This window comes from Mangifera indica, unplaced genomic scaffold (genome assembly GCF_011075055.1).
Source record: "Mangifera indica cultivar Alphonso unplaced genomic scaffold, CATAS_Mindica_2.1 Un_0074, whole genome shotgun sequence".
Classification (NCBI taxonomy): domain Eukaryota; kingdom Viridiplantae; phylum Streptophyta; class Magnoliopsida; order Sapindales; family Anacardiaceae; genus Mangifera; species Mangifera indica.
This window is the reverse complement of record NW_025401166.1, coordinates 1-17574: the sequence shown is the minus strand read 5'-3', so window position 1 is coordinate 17574 and position 17574 is coordinate 1. Positions and strand designations below refer to the sequence as shown.

The 17574-nt window shown below is 31.7% G+C and overlaps 1 pseudogene; it reads left to right on the top strand.

Moving 5' to 3' along the window:
* The first annotated feature begins 7758 nt into the window (after positions 1-7758).
* LOC123207363 lies at positions 7759-17567 on the top strand (annotated as a pseudogene).
* Positions 17568-17574: the final 7 nt, after the last annotated feature.

The window sequence follows — 17574 nt, the reverse complement described above, 5'->3', positions numbered from 1 at the left end:
TTAGCTTAGCTAGCTATGTGGCTGCTAACTAAGTTGCTACATTTGAAAGAGATGAACCATCAGCAATAATATTAGTTACCTTTTCCCAGCTTATTTAATCTCAGATTTATTCCTTTGTCGTCACTGCATACCGTGGTGAATCACAAATAAAATATATTAAAATTAGTAAATAAATTTTAAAAATTAATGTAAATTTTTAATAATTATATTAATATTTTATATATATAAAACAAATTTTTTTTTTTTTCAAAATCTAAGGAAATCAATAACATTTTGTATGCATCAAATTAAATTTTTTTAAAATTTAAGAGGTGTCAACCTCTCTTGACCCCACCTCGATTCGCCCCTAGCTGTATGCATGCATCTATGGAGGAAAACTTTCTAATTAAGTCTTGATTTATTTTTATTTTTATTATTATTTTCTTAAATGTTTTCTTTAATTATATTTAAGTTAAAGGGTTTTTAATATTTTACAAAACTTTTGTTTTATTTAGTAGGCAAAGTCAAATCCACCCTTATATATTTTGCAAATTTGTGGTGATTTGTTTATAGCCTTCATTGAATTTATGAAAACCTCTTAAAATTTATATTAATACACCTAATATTTTCAAAAATTATGTTCACTCTCATACTATTATATGTTATTAACACCTTTATTTATACTTATATTTTTTATTATTTTTAATTTAAAAAATATAATATAAATTAGATGTACAAAAATTATTTAATAAAATTTAGGAGGCAAAACATTATTTAGCTTGAGAGTTTTTAATCTTTTCAATAATTTTATGAAAAAAAATTAAACAGATTTTAATAATTAAATTACCAAAGGGGTGAAAAAAATAATTTTTTCAAATTTAAAGAAAGGTAACTACCATTTCATCAAACCTTGAGTGGGAACAAGTTATTTTGTCTATTATAAATTAGAAAAAGATCGTATAAGCTTATTTAAAAAATAATAATATAAATATCGATAAATGATACTGATACACTGCACCAACTGATATGAATAAAATATTTGATTCATAATTTTTTTGATATTCTGACTGATGTGATAGATAAAATGTCACCTCCCACATTAGTCTATGCACTAAATCAATATCATCTATCAATACTTATAACATTACTTATTTAAAAAATTTCATCCACTCTTAAGGGGTGTTTGGTTTAGAGAATATTTTATTATTAAAATTAGAAGATTATTTTGAAGATAAATTACCTTGAAGATTATTAGGTATAAATTATTATTACATTTAATAAAATTTTAAAAAATGAGTAAGTATAAATAATTATTGTGTTTGGTTAGAGGTAATAAAAAAATATTAATATATTATTTTACTTAAATGCTCTTAAGTTAAATTATTCTAAAATATTTTTTATGTTATTTATTGTATTAATTGAAAATGAGATTACTTTTACCCTACAAAATTAACAAATAAAAATATAGTTTTTATAAAATTAAGATTACATTGGTAATATTTAATACTTAAAGTGAATGTGATAATCAAAATACCTCTTATATTATATATCTCATCACCATTGATAATAGAAGATTATTATATTTTTTTATTATTTATTTATTAAATAATATAATATAATTAATAAAAAATAAACTAACTGAGTAATCTTCCTAACCCTTGAACGAAATGCCCCTTAATATAATGAATTGAATGGCTTCCATAATTCACTCTTATGTCCGAAATGAATTTATTGTTGGTTTGGACTTTGGCCGCCGGCGCCATGTGAAAGAAGCCGTTTACCGCTAGCTGTCACCTTCGTTCTCTTAGATATGCCTGCCTTTGTAGTAAACTATAATAACCACCAAACCCACCACTCTCGTCGGCTTGTCTTGTTATTGTCAGGATCTATACTTTTTCTTCTTCCACTATAATCAAGATTATACGGCGAAAAAAAACATGGGATGATGAAGTCTTGAAGAATATTAATGGAGTGGCGGCTGCCAATCTTGACTGGAACAGAATATACATGCAGGAAAGATGGAAGTTATATTAAACTACATGGTAATGGAATGTCTCTCTGATTTATCCTCTGAGATTCTTTTATCTGTAGCGGAGCCGTGAAACTCATGCAGGTACCGACACCTACTAAAATCCTTTTCAGTATTTGAAAAAACTTGGACACACGATCAGGACAATTTTGATGTATTTAAGATTAATTATTCCTACCAAAAATTGAGACAGCTGTTCTTTTTCAACTGAGAACATGTTTAGTTACTTTGTAACATATTTTAACTGTTATTCTTGTCATTTTGCACCATGCAATGAATGACATACATCTTTTCCACATAATTAACTCAAGTGCTTGGACTTTCGATGGCTTGAGGCCTTTGGTTAGTTGGATGCATTTAATCTTCGGACTCAACTTTTCTTCTCTGCTGCAGGATAACAAGAACCACTGCAAGAAAACTTAATGGCGATAACATACATTAAATCAAAGAAAATTAATGAATATTGTTAACAAGTAATACTTCTTAATCACCATATTAAATTTTTAATCTTTTAATTACCATGTTTATCATAATTCTCCGATATCAAGTCATTCTATGGATAATCGTTCTTCTAAATTCAATTTATACTTTGTCAAAATATTTTGTTAGAGTTGTCAATAATATAAATATAAGTGTAAACTTTTAAATAATGAGTTGAGCTAAGTTAAATTTTTTTTTATTCAATTTGTATATATTATTTATTACTCTTATATAATAAATAATAAAATTAATTAATTAATTCTAATTATTACTACTATAGTTTAATTTATGCAATATCGAAATTTGTATATATCATTTGTTTACGGAAAAATCACAAAAACCAAAACTTTGAAGTGACTTTAATGCTATTGTAATTTTCTATCGAGTTTTGAGTTACCATTCACGCTTGCCTTCGTTCGAAATTTTGAATTGATGATGGCGAGTGTTTGTCATTATTATGTTTAAAGCCCAAACTTGATGCACCAATTAACTGCATCATAAATAACTAGGCGAAAGACTTATTCCCACGGAAGGTTTATTCTACGGCCAAACGACTGTTTCCCACCCAAGTTATGCTTTTTCTGTCATTTCCTCCATATTAATTTTGAAAAGCCTATTTATCTATCTATGGGTTGTTAAAAAAAAACTAAATTAACGAATTCAAGAGCAAAATCTTCATTTTACCTGTAATATTAAAAATAAACTTATATTTAATTTTTTTTTACCCCTAAACCCTAACAATTAACAATTTTATCTCAACCTAAGTTTTCAAAAATAACATTTCTCCTCCTAGGGTTTTCAAACTTTCGGATTGAATTTTTCAGAGAAGACCGATGTCTTCTCCTCCCTGGCGTCTCCTCTTTCCGACCATGCGACATCTTCCCCTCCTAGGCGTCATCATCGACAAAGATGATGCATGAAATTCATCCTTATTAGGTTGTATCTGGAGTTTGACCGTTGTTCTTGGTGATTCTTTAACTGTTAAAAGGATTCAAAGGTTTCAGGTCAAAGAAGAGGTTCCTGGGGACAAAATGGGGTTGTTGGGTTCTCATCTCCCATGGTTCTGAAGCCAACTCCTTTGGATTTTGATCAATGTACACCAGTAAAAGAGAGGCCCAGTCCTGTTGAAACTATGTCAGCGATGATAAAAGGGAGAGTATTCAAGGACGACAGTGTTAATGCCGGTACTAGGAGCTCCTTCGGTGGGGAACGTCTGCTTCCAGGTTTCCGAGAAGCAATATTGTCAGTGAACGAGAGCCACGCATTCCAATTAGTCCCTTCAACTCAACTGTACAAGGGCCCAATGGGCACCCTATACATTTACACCTCCAGACCATCACACACACAACTTCAAGAGGACATAACAATTTTTCACAAAGCTACAGCCCGCCCGGGACACTGAGTACCAACTGGACCACCTGTCTGAGTCATAAATAAATTTCAATGGGCCTAAACATTTGAGTAGTATTATTTTAAAATTAAAATATTATTTTAAAAATAAATTATTTATAAGATTTTTAAATATAAATTATTTTTATTATATTTGATAAAATTTAATAAAAATATATAGATATAAATTATTATTATATTTGATTTGAGGTAATAAAATAATATCAGTATAATATTTTACTTAAATGTCTTTGAATATAATTATTATAAATATATTTTATTTTTCTTATTATATTAATTAAAAATAAAAATATTTTTGTTTTAAAAAATTAATAAGTAATAACAAAATTAATAATACATTGATAATTTTAAATACTAAGTTGGAAATACTAATAAAAATATCTTTTAAATTATTTGATATATCATTATTGATAATAAAATATTACTAAAATTTTTTATTACTAATAAAAAAATAAAATAATTTTTAAATATAATCAACCAAACCCCTCCCTCCATGTAATAATTTAACACTTTGCTTATATGTACTTTGAGGATTATGTTCAGGTATTTATAGGTAGCATTTTTATTACTTCATCCCTCTGCATCCCCCATAGTTTATAATTCAATGGATCGTTGATTCATATTTGAATTTTGTTTCACAAGATCTATGTCTACTTCATTCCTCTCGATGGATTTTCTTCAAAAGGTTACAGATAAACAAAAAGATTAATTAGATGAATCAAAAGGCTAGAGCGAAGGCTCGACATCTTTTTAGTGAATTTTATGTGATTTTAGTATAAATTATTGTTTTATCATTTATTAATATAACAATGAAAATGTTATTATCATTTAATACAAACTTTAATTATTAATATATTTTTAATTTTACAAAATTACCCTTGGCAAGCATATAGATTAATTGATCAGTTTATCCTCTAAACATATATAATTTATTATTTCCCATTTAAAAAAAATATTTTTTCTTTATTTTTTATTTCTTTTATTCTTCTCCTACCGTCATGTTCACCACCCACCATCAACCATTCTTTTTCTCCTTTTATCTTCACTAACAACACCATGCCAACATCCTTCATCTTTTCTAATCATCTTTATAACCAACCATTACACATCCTTCAATCATTTTTGCCACCGATCATCTTTCTCTTTCTATCATATTCACCAATTTATTTCATATTTTGATTTCCTAGAAACAAATTTCAAAAACCCTAAATTAATATTTACTTGAGTTGAAAAAAAATGAGTGAAACCAAGAAGATGAAGAGATATATTGAGATTTCTTTTAAATAAATTAAGGAGAGAATAAAAAGGAAGAGAGGATAATGAGAAATGAGTGGGACAAAGAAGACGACAAAATAAATTTACATTTTATAAAAAATAAATGAGTGAGAGAATAAGAGAGAAGAGACAATAATGAAATATTAGTGAGAAAAAGAAAAAAAAAAGTTTGATATTTTTATTAAAAATAAATGAGTGAGAGAAGAGGATGAAGAGGTAATGAGAAATGAGTGGGAGAAAGAGATTGACTGTAATACCTTCAGGCATGTTTCAAGGATAATTACATCTTTTAACCCTGTTTGGAGACATTTCCAATTATATGTGTTATATATATATATAAGAAAGAAAGAAAAGTTAATATATATGTTCCAAAAGTCAATAAAAGAAAGAAGAAAGAAAGAAAGAAACTTTACCTTTGCTTTTTTGATCATTTTCCCGTCTCTTCCAGAGGAGGCAATTTCTTCCTTTCTTTGCTGTGTATTTGAAGAAAAGTTGGTGATTTGGAAGGCTTTTGGAAGATAAATAAGGAAGGAAAAAAAAAATGAAGCACTTGGAAGCTTTGGTAACCAAAGATCTCCTTCCTTTCCCTTTTATCTATGTTTATATGCATGTTATGTGAATATATTAGTGTGTTTTGGTATTGATTTAAAGTGGTCTTGGTGATAAAGGAAGCAAAACAAAGAGAAGGAAGTCAATTTGCAAAGATTTGACTTGAAACAAGGTAAGGAGAATCATCCTTGATATGTTGCATGTTTTAGACTTTTGGTTCCTTGGATCTATGTTATAAATAATGATTTTGAAGTTGAGGAATGTTGTTTTGCCATTTGGGATGTCTATGTGTGTTATTTTGTTTATGGCAGAAAGTTGTATGATATTTACAGTTTTTGCCACTGAGTTCGTCCCATGTTTTGGCTGTCTTATCTGATGAATTATGAGTGCTATTATATCTTTTTGGAAAGCTCTTTGAATCTTCTTTCCAATGATATATAGCTTGTATAAATTAGAGATCATTTGGACTGTTAAAGATTTGTATGAACTGAAAGGACTGGTTTACTAAATAAACAGAGGAGGTAGTTTTGTCATTGAGTTTATCTCACGTTTTGACTATCTTATCTATGGAATTATGAGTGCTATTATATCTCGTTGGAAAGCTCTTTGAATTTTCTTTTCAGTGATATAAAGCTTGCATGAATTGGGAATCATTTGGATTGTTAAATATTGTATGAACCACAAGGATTGTTTTACCAAATAAACAAAGGAGGCAGTTTTTGTCACTGAGTTTATCTCACGTTTTGACTGTCTTATCTATTGAATTATGAGTGCTATTATAGCTTTTTGGAAAGATCTTTGAATCCTCTTTTCAATGATATATAGCTTATATGAATTAGAAACTGTTTGGGCTGTTAAATTGTATGAAAATGAAGGCTGCCCTGCAAAATACTGTTCTATAAACAGTGTTTCGTAGTTCTGGGCAAGAAAAAAAAAAAAAAGAAAGAGAAGGAAGAAGAAAGAAAAGAAAAGAAAAGAAAGGAAAGGAAATGAAAGAAAAAGAGAAAAGAAGAAAAGAAAAAGAAAGAAAAGCAAGAAAAGAAATTTGGGGCTCAAGATTTAGGGGTCATCCCAAGTAGGGTTGGATTCGAGCCGAGCCGAGCTCGGCTCGCAGCCAGCTCGGGCTCGGCTCGGCTTTTTAATGGCCGGCTCGAGTTCGGCTCGAGCTCGACTCGAGCCGAATTTGGCTCGGCTCGACTTGGTAATGGCTCGGCTCTTTTTTTATATCAAAACGATACTGTTTTGTATATATATATGGATCAAAACGACGTCGTTTTGTATAAAAAAATATACTGAGCCAACCCGAGCCAGCTCGGGCTTGGCTCGTTTCGGGCTCGAACCGAGCCGAGCCGAGCTTGAACTCGAGCTGGCTTGGCTCGAATCCAGCCCTAATCCCAAGAGTAATGTCTGGTGAGTTATGAATAAATTTATATGGAAGTAAAATTTGTAAGATATAAGACCCGCATGCATGCTATAAACTATGAGGGGAGGGATGTTACATTAACATATTTTGAGTAAAAGAAGAAAAAGAAATAATATTAGAAAAATGAGAAAATGAATATGTATTTAGCCTCCAAAATAATAATTCGTTTTTTTATTCTAAAAAAATTGTGAATTGGCGAATATTATACATTTTAGATAAGAGCAATACTATGTGTACCCACTTTAGGTACACAAATATATACACATTCATATATGTCATCGTATGATTGGTTATTGTTTTTTTTTTAATTCATACTCATCCAATCACATGATGACGTATATAAATGTGTACATATTTGTATATTTAAAGTGGGTACACATAATTTTATTGTTTAGATAATTTTATGTTTTATGTTTTTAAGTTTGTATTAAAACGATCTTTTTTTTAATTATTTCATGGAACAAAATTCACTATAACTTTTAAAAACTAAAGGGTTATAATCGATTTCACCAAACCTTAAAGTGGGAAATAGTTATTTAGCCAAAATTATAGTGGGCGTTGAGCCATTTAGCACAACCTAAATTGATAAGAGAACGCCGTCGTTTCAATCGTTCTACTGGAAGCTCTATCAACTTGATTCTTTCGTTTCGGTTAAGAGAAATAGACGATATAGAAACGGGGGTGTATGTGGATGAGGCGAATGCGAGCAGGAGCTAACTCTATGTTTCTCATGAAACCTCCAACGCTCTCTGCGTCTGCTGAAATAACAATCACAACTCCATGTCATTATTTTCGTCCTCCCTTTTTCCCATCCTTAAAATCTCCACCTGTTACTTTTCTTTCCATTTTCTCTCCCACTAGTCGCCCCCTTTCTACTTCTGCTCGTTCTGCACCGAATTCTGTAATTTCCTTTGATGAGTCTTGCTCGGATGCGGGTCAGTAAGCTTTTCGTAATCTCTTCTTTTATTACATATGTATGGCGTCAAATTTAACCGAGTCTTTGCTTTTCTTAAGGAAACTGTGTTGACGGGAATGTTTTTCCACAAAAGAAGGGTTCGAAGGTGCTTCTTAAGGGAATGAGATACACTGAGCTTCAAGTATGTATAAACTTTTTACAGTTTTTATCATTTATTTCCCACTTAATGAGCTTATTTTGCATTGCAAGTTTTAAACTTGTTATAAGTGATATAACGGTGTTTTTTAATGAGACCAGATGATTTGGATCTTTTGCTTTAGCTTGATGAATGAAATACACAATTTTTTAAGTTATGATTATGAGTGTGTGCTTTGACAGCAATGGGTTCAGTCATATGGGTTCAGATCAGGTCAGGCTTTAATGTTGTGGAAGCGCCTTTATGGGAACAACATCTGGGCACATTGTATTGACGAGATGGAAGGTACTATTATTTGGTTGTTGGAGTTTATTTGTCATAGACTTACCACATAAATTCAGCTATTCAACTTCTTGTGGGGAGATTGTATTGGGTACCTTCCTGTATATGGGTTTTAAGAATTGTACATCATGTAGGTTTGAACAAGGATTTCAAGAAAATGTTGAGTGAACATGCTGAATTCAAGGCATTATCTTTGAAAGACATTTTCACAGCATCTGATGGAACTAAGAAGGTAGAAATAATCTTTTTTGTTTGTGTTATGTTTATTAGTTACTATCCCTTGTAATTGTCTATGCACCAGATATTTGACATTGATGTTTCACATTTAGACTAGAACATTGCATTACTTTGAGAATCTTCTCATTGATTTTGAAACTCACAGGAGGTTTCAGATTTTATTTGTGCTGGATGATGGATTGGTGATAGAAACAGTGATCATTCCATGTGATAGAGGTAGAACGACTGTCTGTGTTTCAAGTCAGGTGGGATGTGCCATGAACTGTCAGTTCTGCTACACTGGCAGGCAAGTATAATGTTTTGCATCTAAGCTTCACAATATATGTTGGTCTTGGTTTTGTTCCCTTATTTAAGGTTCATAACATGATGTCTTCATTTTACAGGATGGGTTTGAAGAGACATCTGACCACAGCTGAGATAGTAGAGCAGGCTGTATTTGCACGGCGCCTGCTCTCAAATGAAGTTGGTTCAATTTCTAATGTTGTATTTATGGTAAGTGCACATTTGGAAGTAACCTTTCAGTCTACTGGGGCTTTTCAAGTGGAGCGATATTTTGTTCCTGGTCCTGTAACAATAGACCCTATTAACATGCTCAATGTGGTTTCATGACTTTTTCCTTTTTATATTAGAACAAAAGTTATGTGTTATTTTTCATGTACAGATGTCCAAACTTTGATTTCTAATACCCTGTTTATTCAATTTTAACCCCAATGATTTCCTCAGAAACTGTTGTTAAGGAAACAAAATCAGTTTTTGTATTTATGACATAGATATAGTTTGCAACGATCGATAATTTTATTTTATTTTTTTTGGCATGGTTTTCCAAAAGATGTTTATGCATATCTTTTTACTAGATTTCAGTAAATTTTTTTTCTTGTATGTCTGGCTTTTTCTAATATGTACTTTGTTAATCCTTTTGGAGGACTGCAATTTCTCACAGACATGCACAACACTTATACACACACAGAAATGAGAAAAATAGTCTTATAATTCACTACTATCATGCTTTTTTTTCCAATTGGTCGTAACTTTGTACCATTTTTTGATCATTACACGCTGATAAACTGTTGAGCAGAGGTTTTAAAATTTTCATCTTCTCTATTGCTTAGCATGGACCGGTTATATTATGTGGTCTATTCTAATTATTGGCATGAAAATTCTTATGTAGGGAATGGGAGAGCCACTTCACAATGTTGAAAATGTCATAAAAGCATCCGACATTATGGTACATGAGCAGGGCCTTCACTTCAGTCCTCGCAAGGTCACTGTTTCTACAAGTGGGCTTGTCCCCCAGCTGAAACGATTTCTCCATGAGTCCAATTGTGCCTTGGCTGTTAGTTTGAATGCTACAACCGATGAGGTATTATATGTCTAGCTTTATTTTGGTTGAAACAAATAATTGATAGCTTGATTGGCAGATAGAGAGGATTGACCTCCTTTTGACAAAATATGCAGGTCAGAAACTGGATCATGCCAATTAATCGAAAGTATAAACTTGGGTTGCTTCTTGAGACCCTTCGGGAGGAAATACGTTATAAACATAATTACAAAGTTTTGTTTGAATATGTAATGCTTGCAGGAATTAACGACAGGTTAGATAAACCTTTCTTATTATCTATGGCACATTGATAGTAGAAAAAAGTTTGCTGGTAGTTTGTATGTTAACCTGCTATAATCATGACCTTGATCCATTTTCTTTTTTCATCTGTTTGTGAGAGACTTAATATGTTTAAATCTGGAGTCACTGAGTTTCAGTGTCTATTATATTGCAGCTTGGATGATGCAAAGAGGCTTATTGATCTAGTTCAGGGCATTCCTTGTAAAATCAACCTCATTTCATTCAATCCTCATTCTGGATCACAGTTTAGGCCAACCAGTTATGAGAAGATGATTGAGTTTCGAAATGTTCTTGCTGAGGCAGGGTGCATTGTTTTCTTGCGACTCAGTCGAGGTGATGATCAGATGGCTGCATGTGGTCAGCTGGGAAAGCCTGGTGTAATACAGGCCCCTCTACTCCGTGTTCCCGAACAATTTCAAACGGCTTTAAACACATCTTTATGATTTATGATCACCTAAGACAGACTATGTCAAATTTGAGACACAAGCATTTCATTTGAACCAGAAGACGTGTAAATCTTTTTCGGATTTTATATAATTAAGTTAAAATTGGATGGATGTATTTTTTTTTTAATTTTAGCTGAGGCGGAGAAATAAATTTTTGGCCAAAAGACTTATTCCCACCCAAGGTATTGTGAAATCCCAAATCCACATCTTTCAATTTTCAAAAGTTCAAAAATTCACTTGTTACTTAAAATTTATTAAACTTTTTTGTTATAGTCGAGATTAAAATTGTTATTTTGTCAATAATATTAAAAAAATTATAATTTTATCTTATTTCTCTCGTAGTTTATGAAAACTAACAATTTTATTTTTCACTAAATATTTTAAGTTTTAAAAAATGATTATTCCTTCCTCCTAGGTTTTTCTCTTTGAAACTCTTTGACCATCACACTATCATAGGTGCCAATCTCTTCTTGCCCTCACTGTTGAAATCGTCGAATAACCTTCCTGATGATTTTGATGGTGAGGGTGGGAAGACAGTGGCGTCGGTGACGGTGTGGTGATTGGAGGGTTTTGATGAGAAAAACCTAAGTGAGGAAAAATTATTATTTTTTAAAAATTGAAATGTTTAATTAGAGATAAAATTGTTAATTTTTAAAAATTAAAAAAAGAAATATGATAAAATTATAATTTTTTAATATTATCAAAAAGATAATAGTTTTATTTTTAATTTTATTGAAAAGGTTGAATCAATTTTAAATAAATATTTGAGATTTAAAAAATAAATGGGTGTAAGGGTGAGATTTTACTTTACCTTTTTGGCCTTAATTTTTTTTTTATATATTCTTGGTCACGTGGATCATTTGGCGAGATAGTTTTTCCTTTGTTTAAAGCCTTAACTTTCTCTTTTGTGGTGGAAGAAGATTCTGTTTTGCTTTTGGTAAAGAGTTGATTGCTTTACGTCACAGAGCATCTCAATCTAAACAGGTGGCACCAGTCTGTGGTGAAATTCCTTGTACATCGTTCCATTCCATGTGGACCAAACTTCTTTCATTTTTTTTTTAATTATCATTAATACTCAAATTAATTCTAACAGTAAACATAATAATTGCTGTGCAAAATTAAATATAACTGCGGTAATGATTGATCATTTTGATGCATCAACCGACAGAGGGAGAGGAAGAAAGGAAGAGGGAGACATGTGTCCTACTTACAGTTATAAATTAATATAATATTTGTCCCTTTTCATTGTTTTCTTCTTTATTTGATTTTTGGCAGTTTCATAAGCTTTCAAGTTTCAACTATCACTTTCTCTTTCGCTTCTGCCTTAATAAAATGTTCATATTAAACCATTCATCTTCCATAACGTTTCTCCCTCCAGAATTTACAACAATTTACCACCACCTAACGCTCTATTCCTTATCGCCTGGTGCATTCCACGTCACAAACTCCCGGCATTCCTTTATATAACTGCCTTTTCCCTCTCTCATTTCCCACACGTTACACGTTAACCATTCTTCATAACCCTAAGCTATAGCTTGTGAGTATCGAATTTCAATTCTCTACTTCTTTCTCTTTTTTTCCTTTTTTCTCGGTAGTTCATTCTCTCTATTTTTTTCTACTCTTCGTGTTCAGAGTTTCATCGAGCTCACAATGGGAACTACTGCGGATGACCAGCTCTCGTACTTGCACACTTTGGAGCCTTTATGTGACCGCCGCTTCTCAAAGCATGTTCATGATAATGTTCACGGCAACATCTATCTAGATAAGGTAATAGCTTCTATTCTACATTTATTTTGTTCTTCTTCTTTTGAATTATATGTTATTTTGATTCTATAAATGATTTTCTTTGTGTTTTTGCAATTTGATGTAGCTACCTGATTGAAACGTTTAATTTATTTGCATAATTTTTTTTTTTTTTTTGTAGAACTTTGAAGAATTATTTACGCACTTACCAAAAAAAAGAAGAATTATTTATGCGTTATTTGAGTTTAAATTTGAATCAAGTAGAACTGAATTTGAATTCGACTTCAACTTTCTTTTTCTGGATCCATAATTTATTTATTAATTTAAGTTGGAGATATGACCTTAGAAGATGATAAACATGAGGAAATACTTTAAAAAAGAGAGAAAAAAAAAAAAACCAGAGCACGTTACAATGATTTACAGTTCACAACATTAATTATAATTGTTCGTCATGGTCGTTGCCGTGCAATCCTGGAAAGTGCTGAGTGGTTGTTTACTGTATGTGACGTATCATGTCACTTAAAGTGCCTTGCACGCATTTCATCGTTGTACAATTATGTTGCTAATTTAAACTTAATTAGTACTTTTCTCTAAATGCAGCTGTCTTTGAAGTTTATTGATACTGAACAATTTCAGAGGCAAGTTTTAAAGGGTCCAATGATTTGAAAGGATTTCTGTGTCTTTACTTTTTATTGTGTGTTAAGATTGTCTTCTGATAATCTTTTATTATAATTTACAGACTTCGCGATCTAAAGCAACTTGGTGAGTAATGACGTTTTCTAGACTAAACTACTAAGAAATTTGTCATTTAATATGGTTCAACCTGGTGAGTATTGAGGTCCTCATAATAGTTTAATATTGTAGAATATTCTATCTCATGATCTTGCGATACTTTACCGAAATTTCTTTAAAATTAAAGGTTTATCAAACTTATGACCACTGAATTTGCTTTGGTCCCTGCATTGTTTACGGCAGAATAGTGAACTTTGGTCTATCTTTCATCACTTGTGAATTCCAATATGGTGGGATGTACATTTATGTTATATGCTTCTGTAAACGGTTACCATAACTAAATATTGTGATATGAAGAATTTTACTTTGTTAGTACGGTAGTTTTTGACAGCCAAGATAGAAGTGATTTTGAGTTCCTCTGACCCTGATTAAGTTCAGCATGCTGAATAAATGTGTAACAATATGTCTAATCAATTGAAGAGTGCTACATTCATAATATTCTTTATATTTTCTCCATGTGGACAAGGTGCTTCCAAGTGCACTTCTGCCTGTGGGCTCAAAATCAATGTGTAACCTAAAAGTTTTTTTTGTCCAGGTCTAGCATACTTGGTTTACCCTGGAGCTGTACATTCTCGATTTGAACATTCATTAGGGGTTTATTGGCTGGCCGGCGCCGCTGTTTGGACAATTAAAGCTTTCCATGTAACAACTTCTCTTTCTGTCTGGTTATCCTCATTCTACCTATCACATGGAAATCTTTCTTTATATGCATGCCATCCTTGTAGGGCTCTGAGTTTGATATTGATCGTGCTGATATACAGACTGTGAAACTTGCTGGTAATGAATTGTGCTCATCAGCAGACTTTCTTTGTCTTTTAGTTGTCAGTTTGAATCTGTCTTATTCTTTTGTTTATTTTCTATGCAGGACTTCTACATGACATTGGACATGGACCATTTAGTCACACGTTTGAGCGCGAGTTTCTTCCCCGAGTTCTTAACGGATCCAACTGGTGATTAACTTTCTTCAATAGATTATATGTTTTGTTCTCTTTCACAACAGACAACCAAAGCATAATTCGATTTAACTTAATACTATTAATGGTGTCAGTGGATAAAGTAACAATGGTGACAACCGTCAAATAAAGATCTTAGAATCATAGCTTACATTAATTAATAAGATTTCATTTTTAAATTACTGTTTATATCTATTGAAGCAAATGTATGGTGACCTCAATAGTCATGTAATATTTCTGTTTGTTCTCTCACCATGTAAGTTGAGACGACTACTTTTTGAATATCTATTAGAATGCCATCTTAGAACTCTATATTTCTTAGACATACAAAATTATCAAATTTTCATACAAGTGCTCTCTACTTTCACAATATGTATTCGATATAATTTATGTAGTTATATTTTAACAAGATTTTCAAAGACATTTCCATGGTTGAGAAGAAATAAGATAATTTGATTTTCTTCTAGGTGTTATATACTAAAATGCAACACTTCTCTACCATCAAGTGGTATTATTTAGGCTGATGAAACATAATATTCTTTTCGTTTCTGAGCTGCCCTTGTGAAATTTTTATAGGCCTTGTACTTAGAGATTTAATACATTGCTTTTGAGTAATTAATCTAATTAAATATTGTCAGGTCTCATGAGGACATGTCTGCAAAGATGATAGACTACATTGTTGATGAGCACAATATTGAGATTGATTCTGAAAGCATCAAGAGAGTAAAGGTTACATTACTTAACCTTCTATTTTCTTCTTTCACTTTTCTCTTGATAAACTCATACTCATAAGCACCCCTCTATCCATTGGAGTTCCATCATGATACAGAAGATGAAAGTTGCAGAATTTTATATTATGTTTTGGGATATTTATGTTACGAGCATGTTGCTCCAAGAACACCTAGCTGGCAGACAGTCTTATTTGGAATGATTTTCTTATCATTTTTGCATCCTAGCTATCATGCCCTTAGACATGGCCAATGTATGCTTTCGTATGTTTGTCAAAATGTTGATATCCTCTCATGTTAGCATCTTTTGGTTACAATGATTCTGAAGGTTTTTTATCCAAGCATTCTATGCACACATGAATAAGAATTTGCATGTAGAAATATGGACTCTGATATATATTTGATTTCTTAACAGGAAATGATTGTTGCTAGCCATACTTCTGACAGGGTAAGTCATCTAATTGTCCAACCTTTTTAACTTGGCTTATGCTAGTAGTTCTAAATTCTTATCCTTTGATGTATGTAGAGTACAAAGGAAAAGCAGTTTTTATATGATATTGTTGCAAATGGTCGAAATGGAATTGATGTGGACAAGTGAGGCCACTAATTTTTCTCATCTCTTTGTGATAATTATTTTGATAGATCCACATGTTTTGACTACAGAAAGTCATTGCACTTCATTTGTTTATAGGTTTGATTACATTGTACGTGATTCCCGGGCTTGTGGTCTTGGCTGCAATTTTCAGTTTGAAAGGTATGTTTCAATTTCTTCTGGAGGTTTAACCTTATGGCAGATACATGATAATGCTCATCCTTCAGTTTAAGTTCAAATTATCGTGATGTGTGTGAACGTCCAGAGGTTGGAATCAAGCTTTTTGCTTTATTGTCATGCACTGTAAATAAAATCTTTGTACCTTTTTTTAATCAATTTGGCAGGTTAATGGAAAGTATGCGAGTCATGGGTGATGAGATATGTTACCGAGCCAAGGATTGTTAGTATAATTTGAAACATTTTATCTGATTAAAAGTAAGTGTATTATATTACCAAAATTTGATATTCTGGTCAGATCTTACTGTTCACAAATTATTTTCCACACGTGCTGATTTACATCGGACAGTCTATACACATGCAAAAGTAAGGTACCTATTTTCAATTGGTTTATCTTTTCTGTCATATGTAGTGGTGGTATGAATGTCAGTAAATTTTTAATCTGCATTTGAATGGTAATGCAATGTGTTGGACTATATTTCTGGTTTCAGGCGGTAGAACTTATGCTTGTTGATGCTCTGTCAGAAGCAAATCAATATCTTGACATTTCGTCCTCAATTCAACAGCCATCTGAATTTTGGAAGGTTTAGCATGAAATAATTTAAAATTTCTTTATACTGATTGTGTGAAACACTTAACATTCTTCTCAAGTACAGTTAGATGACTTAATAGTGAAAACAATTTTGATTGATCCCCGACAAGAGCTCAAGAAAGCAAGAGATTTAATCCTTCGTATTCGGAGAAGGGAAATATACCAGGTATTTTGTATTATTGTCGGGACAGTGTATGATGTTAAGTCTTTCATCTGTGTCAATAAAAAAAAGTAATTTATTTCTTTGAAGCTTTTCAGCATGCTGTACCGTGGTTTAAATGCGGTATAATCATAGCAATTTATATGTTTTTCAGTTCTGCAATGAATTTTCAGTTCCAAAGGCCAAGCTAGATCACTTCAAAGGCATCACTCCACAAGATATTGTTTGTTCTCAGGTGTAGTAGACATAATCTGTGTATTTATATATTTTTTGCCCCATGGAGTCGCGGGTATCTCAAAGAGTGATTTGTCAATCAGAAAGCTGGTGGTGTTTCACTAAAAGAAGAAGATGTTGCTGTGTGAGCAATGTTAGGATTAATTTGACTCGTGGAAGGAAGAACCCCCTTGAAAGGTACATGAGAGAAAGGAAGACAAAAGTAATCATGATGGAGGACTAGTATTTTTCCTTAAACCTTTTGATCCATATGCTTCTCTGCTAATAGATTTTTGACTGTGATCTCTCCTTTGTGTATGTATATTCTTATGCAGCATCAATTTTTTCAAGGTACACATTCACTTCCTTTCTGCATTACATTCTGTTTGCAGATGACAGTGTAGTTGTTTACAAAATACTATAAATAAAATCACCATACTTCACAAGAAGGATTTACTGGAGTTTTTTTAAGTAAAAAAAATAGTTTCTCAATCCTGAACAGAGTGCGTTGACTACTGTAAAAAAATTCTTTGATGAATGAGACAAATAACTTGCTTTTTTTTAAATAGACAGGGAGTTTGACAAATATATGTGAATAGTGATATTTAGACTGAGTTTAAAAATAAAAAAAACATTTTGAATCTGAAATAAAAGTAGAGGTGAAATATAATTACAATTTTGAGATCTGAATAGCTTTTGTTTTGTTTAATCAGGACTATGATTGCAATGAGAAGTTTCCCATTCAGGATGTTCACATCAGTCATTTGCTGCCTGCATGCTACGA